The sequence below is a fragment of the Cornus florida genome, unplaced genomic scaffold (assembly GCF_030987335.1).
Source record: "Cornus florida cultivar Cherokee Brave unplaced genomic scaffold, ASM3098733v1 CherokeeBrave_3.0.0_Hap2_Chr01, whole genome shotgun sequence".
In the NCBI taxonomy this organism is placed as follows: domain Eukaryota; kingdom Viridiplantae; phylum Streptophyta; class Magnoliopsida; order Cornales; family Cornaceae; genus Cornus; species Cornus florida.
The window spans coordinates 56,162,003-56,171,986 of NW_026775571.1; positions in this window are offsets into that span (position 1 = coordinate 56,162,003).

Genomic DNA, 9,984 nt, shown 5'->3' on the forward strand with positions numbered 1-9,984 from the left:
ACTTAGTGTGAATATTCTGAATAAAAAGGAAAAAAGAAAAAAGTAAAGGAAAAAACCCATTAGTTATAAAAAGAAATATACAAAAACAACGAACATGTTTTAGTTTCCTCATAATCCATCTTGTGTTATTAAATTCTCCAAATAACTTGGTGGGTTGATTTGATGATGCAAGTTGTTTTGAAATTTTTATTGTTTTTATAGATGTAATTTTTCTGGCTTTGGTTTTAAATTTTTCAATGTTTATGTCCAATCCGTCCTATTCACAGTGTTTGTCAAATTCTGTGAGACTAGAAAAATTATATCTACAAACTATAGATTTGAGGAAGAGAAAACAGGGAGGAGAGAAAGAAAGAATTTGTTATGGGTATGAAGTTAGAAAGGTCATTTCAGCATTTAAATTATTTAATATAAAAGTTAAAGGGTAAAAATGTCAATTTATTACTATTGGGGTGTCTTTAGTAGATATATCAAACTTCAAGGGTTATTATTATTTCAAAATAGATAAACTTTCCTCTGAGTATCTTTTTGACAAACCTTAGAGAGTGTTAATGTACTTTACCCTATTTTTTAAGATGGCAAATTGTTAGAGTTATGGTCGACGTGGATATTCATGGTTCTTTCCAGAAATTATCAGCCTTTGAATGTTCATGGGGTTGATTGTAAGGTGAAGGTCAGATTTTTTTTTTAAAAAGATCAGTGAAAAGTCAAATGAATGAACATAACCAGAGGTAGTGTTTGTTTGAGCACAATTATTTGGACTAGATTGGAAATTTGGAAAAAGAAAACAAATAGGTTTCCATAACAGCCAGCAAAGGAAAGATGCTAGACTCGGGCGTTCTGGTTTTATCAATATTATCTTTTCAAAGCTCAGTCAACCGGTACCTCTTTGCTGCCAAGAACATTCAGAAGCATTAAAATCAAAATGCGATGGGCTTAGGGGTGCAGAATTCTGCATGACGTGTTTGGTTGACTTTAATTGTGTTCAAGTCATAATCTATTAGCCCGCTTAATTAATTTTGGATCGAAACCTGATTAACTTGATGAGACCCATTTAATTAATCGCATAACTTGTTTTAATTCAATTACGACATTTATGTTCTTTCAATATAATCTAATATGAATATTATGTTTGCCTAATTATCTCCCTTTCCCTGAATTTTGTCATCCTCTGTGTCACTTTTTTCTTCATTAAATTTTGCATTTTAAGTTAATAACTATGTCACATAACCCATTTATTATACACAGGTATTTAACTGGTTGTGTAGTGTTGCTAGCCGATCAGGTATGCAACTCATTTATTAAACGAGTTACAAGAGTTGTGTCGTATTACTTGTTTAATGAACAAGTCGTGTTCGTGTTAAGGGTGCAACTTGGGTTAGCTAACCCAAGCACAGCCCAATTTTTCACAGACTTGGTAAACAATTTTTTTTTCTAATTGACTCACACCCCTTTCCCCAAAGAATTGTTTGCACTCAAGAGGAGTTGAACCTTAGAGCCGATGCTTCATGAGGTACTAGAGCCAACTAACTTGCACACTTGAGCCAACATTTTGGGGTTTTGGGCAACTTTTATGACAATTAGGGTTGGGTTTGGGTTAAAAAAATCTTAACTTGAGCTTAATTAGGGTTGATCTTGGGTTGAGGTGATAGCAAGCCAAGCCCAACCAGAACCCCGAATTCTAATACTTTTTAATATAATATTTTAAATATATTATATAATATTCAAACAATGATTTTCTTTTCTTTTCAACCTCATTTATTTAAATCTTAATTTATTGTATGTTAAACACTTTGAAGAATTAATTTCCTAAGAATTTGTTTATAATTTATTAAATAATTGCAATAAGTTTTTAAAAACTTTTGCTTCGTATTGGCAATCCGAATTAATCCGATTTTCTAACTCGAAATCTCAGCCCGAATTGCAAACTCGAGTTTAAAAATAAAAAAAAATGGGTTGAGTTCGGGTTGAGTAGTTAGGGTTAAAGGTTGGGTTAAGGTTGAACATTTTATATATTGGGTCGGTTTGTACCTCCACTCTACCTAAATTGTAGCTCTAGTTCATGTGAAGGGTTCATGGTACAATTATTGAATGGGCCGTGTTTAAATTGACATATTTAACAAAATACTATTAGGTTGATACAACATGAACATGATTTGACAACACGACTTACACCCCTAATTATATTCATGATAAAAGTGTCAATTGGATGGTTTGGTAATGACAAAAGTGAAGATTAGGAAGGATTGAGATTTGGTGCGAGTAGAAAAACTTAATTTATTCTATTTTTTGAAATTTAATCAATTGAATAGCCCTTTTGAAATCAAATGCTTGATTTAGTTGGATTATGATAAAAACAATGTTTAGGACCCCTTTTATTAGGTTCAATGATAGATTATTGTTGGGAAAAGAAACGAAACAACTAAGTAACAAAACTAACAAAACACAGCAATAACCTTTTCCTTTCTTTGTTTAATTAAAATAGGTTGTGTGTTCCGATTAAACTAAGAATAAGTAAAATAAGTAATAAAAATCATCCACAAAATGACACAAAGATATATGCGAAAAAAAATCCACAAAGGGGAAAAAAAACACAAGGACTGGAGTCTGATTTCAACTTTCACTATGCAACAATAATAGGGTACACAAGTTTCCTCTCTAGTCACTACTAGAGGAAAACAATCATCAAGAGTAGCATACTCTTGGCTCACCACAATAATATCCTCACAAATAGTGGTGGATTCCAACAATAAACTCTATAATATTAGGTTTAGATCTTACTAAGCGTGCAAAAGAGGATGACCCAAATTGACCAACATGGAGAGGCAATACCAATGATCAGATTTGGCGGATGTGAAGAGCTCATTGCCTGGAATCACCACCTGAAATTTCAGTCACAACGGAGAAATAACCACTGTCTAATATTGCAGTCAAAGTCACACACTCCACATTTCTCTCGACTCACAGCCGTGAACAAGCTTATTGCTTTAAGCTTTCAATTTCTAATTCTTCTTCGTTTGCCGACCTTAGTTAGAGCATCTCCAACCCACCTGCTATATGGGCTGCCAATTCAAAATATAGCAGGTGAGTTAAAATTGAGCCCTCCAATGGCTTGCTATATCACCTGTCAAAATTTGCCTTTGCTATTTTTGGTGCCAAATCTAACAAAACAAATAGCAATAGCTATTTGCCTCTTTTGTTGCCTGCCATCTCTCTCTCTCTCTCTGCCAAAATCTCTCTCTTCAATGGAATAAACCTGTGCCCTCTGCTTCTCCACTATTTCTTCTTCTCTCACTTCTACTTCTTCGCCCTCAATCGCTCTCTTCCTTCGTCCATTTCAGAGCAAAAGCTTCCAATTCCGGCAATTTCCTCGGTGACGATCCATTTGGATTTTATCCTTGGGATTCTTCCGACGAAGATAGTAAATTTCTTTCTTGATGTTTCTTGGTGGACTGAGTTGAGAGACAGCGGTTGGAGCTTGCGAATGGCGAACCTGAACTGGAATAGCGGGCGATGGAAATTGAAAGATATGGGTTTTGATTTTTTGAACAATCTGAAATGATACGCCAATATTGGTTTTGATATAGGTAATAGATTTTCAACTTTGGATTCTTGCAGACAGACAGATAAACTGAAATATATGAGTTTTGAACTTCTAATTCTTGAAGATTTTGTAGTTTGCAGTTGTAGAGAAAGAGAGAGAGGGGGCAAGTTCTTACAGTTGAGAACGAGAATAAAGATGGAGGTGATTGGGGAGGTTGAAATGATTTGCCCTAAATATATATATATTTTTAATAATAATATAATCAAATATATATAATATACATACATACATACATATATATATATATATATATATATATATATATTGGTCCTTTTTTGACCAGATATTTTAGATTTTTGATTCTTTTTAATTAAGTTTAATTTTAGTTTCCTTCTAATGTTTACAACTTGATTTGGAATGTGCCTAATATTAATATTATTGATGCAAATATGAATGGTGGGAATAGTAGTTGAAAAGGAATACTGATTGTGTCAAAAAATAGCATTTTGTATAAAATGTATCATTGGAACATAATTGCTAAAATGTAACATTTTGACACTGTAGTACTGTCAAAATATAAATTTGACATCCGAATTTAGCATTTTAGCATTGGAGTTGCTATTAGGGAACTAAAACCATTGTATTTGATTCAATGTAATAACATATATGGGCTAGGCCCACTTGATTACTTTTGCCTTTTTATTGTTTTGAATTAAAGTTACAAAAATGATAGGTGTGCTGGGCCCACCAGTCCATTTGGTTAACCCCACAATGAGGCTGACCAAACCAACAATTGTCCCCCTTCCGCCTCATGTGGAGGGCTCCACCAAGCTCGCTTGATATCTACAGCTATCAAGCTTCTCCTTGGGTAATGACTTTGTCAACATATCCAACCTATTCTCATTAGTATGAATATTCTCAAGTTGTATCAACTTCATCTCCAACGCATTACGAATCCAATGGTACCTCACATCAATATGTTTCGATCTTGAGTGAAAATTTGAATTCTTATAGAGATGGATAGCACCTTGATTGTCACAGTAAAGCACATACTTTCCTTGCTTCAACTCCAATTCTTTTAAGAACTTTTTCAACCAAAGTGTTTCCTTACAAGCTTTAGTTACTGCAATATACTCGGCTTTAGTGGCAGAAAAAGCAACACATTTTTGGCAACTTAGATTGCCATGATATGGCACCCCTGCAAATGTCATTAAGTAACCCAGAGTAGATTTCCTGGAATCAGCATCACCTATCATATCTACATCTTCGACATTCCTCAAATACGTATTTGACACTTCATATACGTGTCCATAAATAAAAATTAATTTTATTATTTCGGACACTTCGCCGACACTTCCCAAACACCTTTTTTTTTTTTTGATGACGTGGGAACCCTGGCAACTATGCGCCCTTCGGGTGGGTAGCTACCAGGTAAACCCTTTACTGCCTACGTCGGCACCACAGTGTAAGCAGGTAAGTCGAAGGTAATAATAGAGGTGACAAGGCTCGAACTGTGGACCTATGGGTGTCCAGACCAACACCTTACCAACTCAACCAAGCCCCCGGGGGCTTACTTCCCAGACACTTTGCTAATACTTTCTGGACACTTTTCCGACACTTCTCGGATATTTTTAATACAAGTTTACCCACTAATCTTGAAAATAATATAAATACTAGTATCATGACAATGTAGTGAAATATTGGTATATATGATATAAAAATCATTACAATAATGACATAATTTCTTTTTCGAATTCATATTTATATTTATATGTAGTTGTGCCCATGCCGTATTCGCGTCCTATTTTTAAAAATTTTGACGTGTCAACGTATTCGTGTCGTGTCTATGTCTATGTCTGTGTCCGTGCTATATAGCTTTTAAATTTATTATTTTTAAAAAAATTGATAAAGAATTTTTATATATATATCTATATATATAATTAATTAATTAACTCTTTTTTTTTTTTTTTTTTTTTTTTTTTTTTTTTGTATCTTGCTGTAGTTTTTTTTTTTTGGCAAAAGTGTAAAATATCGCCCCGAGGTTTACTTCATCAAGCAAAATACCCCCTAAAGTGAAAAAATGAGCACCTTAGTCATAATAGTTCTGAAATGGAGCACTTTGCCCCTGTTGACGCTGGATTACTCTTTTCGGTGATATGTATAAGTGCAATTACATATATGCCCTCTATAATTATCATTTTAGAAAAAATAAAAAACATGAAAATGCAAAGTGTCGTATATACCCTTAGTAGTTTTAAAGGCATGTTTGACTAAGTGTTGGTTAGTTACAATAGTTTAGGTTTAGAGATTAAATTTTCATCCCATTTTTTTTTACAAATATAACCTTATTAGACCATGCCACCTCATTAAAATCAGGTATATTAATGTAATTTTCAATAAAACCCCAAACCCACATTCTCTCTCCATCGTACTTTCTCTCTCTCAACCGGTATTCTTTCTCTATATTGTCACGAAACTCCATTGTCATTGTTAGATCACCGCCGCCGTCGTCGTTAACCATGGCGTCCTAAACTTGTTACCGTGATCCATACCATTGCGGTTGTCGTCAACCATGGTGCCTTGAATTAGTCGCCGTGAATCACACGGTTGGCAAACAGCTGCTGTCATGAACACACCACTGCCGTCGTTCTCTAACCCAGAGAGAAAATGAAAAAATAAAGGAAAGAAACAAGAAACAACCAAGAAAATTGATGAAAAATATCAACAATTTGGGATTTGAATTTTGAGTTTTACTGTGGGTGTTCAAGAGTTGTGAAGGAACATATGATTATAGGGCTTCGGATTGGGGATTTGAGAGATACTGTATATATATGTGTGTGTGTGTGTGAATTGGGTTTGATTTATTGTTTCGCTTGGTTCAATTAGGTTCGTTGTGGGTCGGATTGGGTGATGATTATGGTGGTAGAAGTGGTGTTGGTGATATATATGTATGTACAGAGATCGAACTGATCTGGTGACGGCTTCCTTCATCAAAAAGGTGAAAGGCCAAAAGTTTCTAGAGTGAACAAATCGAAGATTCAGATCCGGCCGCCGTTCGGCGGTCGGCTTCTTAGTCTCGGCAAAGGTTATCTCTCCATTGATGTTCTTGGAGACAAAAACTTAGTAGTTCGCCGGCGTTAGGGATCCCGATGAGGTTGTGGTAATTGAGGGGTTGTTTGAGGGTGTGGTAGAGGATGAGGGAGATGGAGGGACGCGGCGGCGCGCGGTGAACTTGGCGGTGGCAAAGGAGAAATATTGTGTTGATTTGATTTTTTCTTAAGGTAAAGTGTCAAAAAAAAAAAAAAAAAAAACAAAAACAAAAAAACTCACTAAAAGTTCATGTGTATAAAACCCCCTGTACTTTTAATTTGGTGCAATTAAGCACAAAAAGATATTAATACCATTTTGTCAATAAAATAAAATAATATTAAAAAAATCAGGCAATCTAAAATTACTATTTTAGACATTCCCTTTGATTCACAGTGTCCAAAGCACGGCCTAAAGTCGCAACCACAAAAAGGAAGAGGATCATCACCGGACTGATACAAAGGGAAGCTCGCCGGACTGTATACTGAAATTCTTCACTCGTTTTGGGTTTTCAATGGTGTTCACCGGAGATAGAACTGAAACACGCCCGAAAGGAGCTGTTCACAATGATAGCCTGAACTGATTGCTAAGCCATGGTCGCCGAAGCTCTGTAATCTCGCCGGAGTTGACCTCTAAAATTTTCTAGGTTCCTACCGGCGACCTAATATTTGGAAAAAGAGGACGTGAAGACAAGTTTTGATTTTTGGGGTTTTTGAAATTCTGAAGAGATTGGATTCTAAGAAGAAGAAGAGCAATAAGGTTCGACACGAGAATGGAATGAAGTCTGATGTTGTGTATTTGAAGATATTTTGGGGTAGTACAGAGGGAAGCTTTATGTACCCGAGCAAATTTTTGGTGCCAATTTGTGGGAAGAGGAGGAATTCGATAGGGATTTCGAGGAATTGCTGAAATGAGCTTCGAGGATTTTCGAAAAACCATGTGGAATTATGAGATAAAGCTTTTGACGATAAAGGAGGAAACAGGCGTGCCTTGCAGTTACAGATTCAAGGATTATTGTGGACTTGAAAGAAATTTCCAGTTACAAGAACTTACAAAGAAAAAAGTGGTGAATAATGAATATACACTTCTTAATTCTGTTATAAATAATTTATTCGCTAAATTTGACCATTAAGCTGTGGATTATGTTTTCTTTAACTACTGGAAAGCAATGAATTTGGATTTGTATTTTTCAATAATTATGCAATCAGCCTGTTATTTAGAGAGTATTCACATGAGGAAATTGAATTTGTTGTTATTTTGATTGGATTTGCTGGTAACATATTACACTTTATCACCTGAACAAAGGGCGTGTGGTTGATTGATTATTTGTTCATGATGTGCATGCTGACAATTTCGGAATGGATTTAAATGAATCATCCATTTGTGTTTTTGAATCAGATAGAAGCACAGTGGTGAGGGGCGCAAGAGAGAAGCAGTGCCTTAGAAAAGGGTAGAATAGGAATAGAAAAGGGTTAATTAGGGTTTTAAAATTTATTTAATGTCAATTTTGACCAAAAAGTGGTCATGGCTTATTTGTATTTTTTTTTTGAATTTTATGGACTAACATGCATATTTTGAAAAAGTAGGGTCTAGTTCTGTACAAACTCTATATATGAGGGGTTTTTTTTTTTTTTTTTGGCACTGAACCCTTTTTCTTAATAGTTATGCTAATTTGATTTTTTCTTAAATGGAAAGAAAATTAAAGAAAAAATTAAAAAAAGAAAATTATCAATGTTATAGTTATGCTAGTTTGCTTTTGTTTTTGTTTTTAAAAATAATAAAAACTTGTTTAAAATTAAGCTCAGCAAAGCAATTGCATTAGATACGGTGTATTTCTGCATCTTTGTTTAATAAATAAAAATAAAAATAAAAAATAAAAATTTGTTTATATCTTTGTGACTATCACCTACTATTTTTAATTTATTGCAATTAAAATTTAAGATGATTTATCTTATATATTATCTAATTATTTATTCAATTTAATTGATTATCCAGAGAATTTAATTCTTTTCAAATATTATACTTTTTTTCTTTTAGTCTCTATTAATGCCCCAAAATAGAAAATGAAAAAAAAAAAAAAAAAAATTGTTCTTAATATCATTGCGACTCTTACGGTCTCACCTACTATTTTTAATTTATTGTAATTAAAAATTTGAGATGATTTGTAATATATATTCTTCAATTATTTATGCACCTTAATTATTTATTTAGATAATTTAATTCTTTCCAAATATTATACTTTCCCCCTTTTTGGCACAGATTCGTGAGGAAAGTTTTGAAGGGAGGAGGGAATAGATTAGTTGCAAATGGGTTTGATATAAAGTTTGGATGCAAAAACCTTTTTTTTTTTTTTTTTTAGGGGAGGGGTATAATCGTTATATTGAAGGATAATTTTGGAATTAGTTAAAAAGTCTGAGTCACGTGCGTCACCATATCACCGGGAAGAGGATTTCAGCGTCTGCAGGGGACAAAGTGCTCCATTTCAGAACTACTATGACTAAGTTGCTTACTTTTTTCACTTCAAGGATGTATTTTGCTCGATGAAGTAAACCTCAAGAGAGTATTTACACTTTTGCCTTTTTTTGGTTTTTTTAGACGCATCCATATCGTGTGCTTCCTAGTAGGGGCAGCTCGACCCTTGGGCGAGTTAGGCGGCCGCTTAAGGCCCCAACCAATAAAAAGGCTCCAAAATATTATAATTGCCCAATATATGATATATTGTAATTGTTTCATTATTCAACACTAATTCTAAAAAATTTATCTCCTAAAATAACTCTTCTTTTTTTGTTTTCTATCTCCTTATTATCATTCATGCCTTTCATTAAACTTTAACTAAGAGAGAAATTATTTATCTCCTAAAATGTCTCATTAATATTTTATTTATTTGTCTCGTAAAATATCTCATTTCTCTTTTACTTTAATCAGGTTATATTGCATCTCAAAAACCAAGAAGGGTAATTTTTAATAAATTATTAAATAATAATTAATATATTGCATATTATGGTATGAAAATGTCACTTTTTATTTGTCGCCTAAGGCCCGATTTACATTGAGCCGCGATATGGCAGAGGTTTTTTTTGAGACGTATCCATATCTTGTGCTTCCTAGGTTATAGCAGATGTGGATGACACTAAAACCCTACCAGGATTGCGAAGCAATTGAACAATGCACCTTTCCTCTATACATACAGATTCCATCTTCTGGGCAACGGCGAAAGGAAGAAGATTATAGCGATCGATTGCTTGGGGTTCTGTTTTATTAGGGGTTGTTTGTTCAAATTCACCTCTGTTTTATTAGGGTTTTGTTTGTTCAAATCAATCTCTCTCTCTTTGTTTCTAGCGAAAAATTGGAAGAAG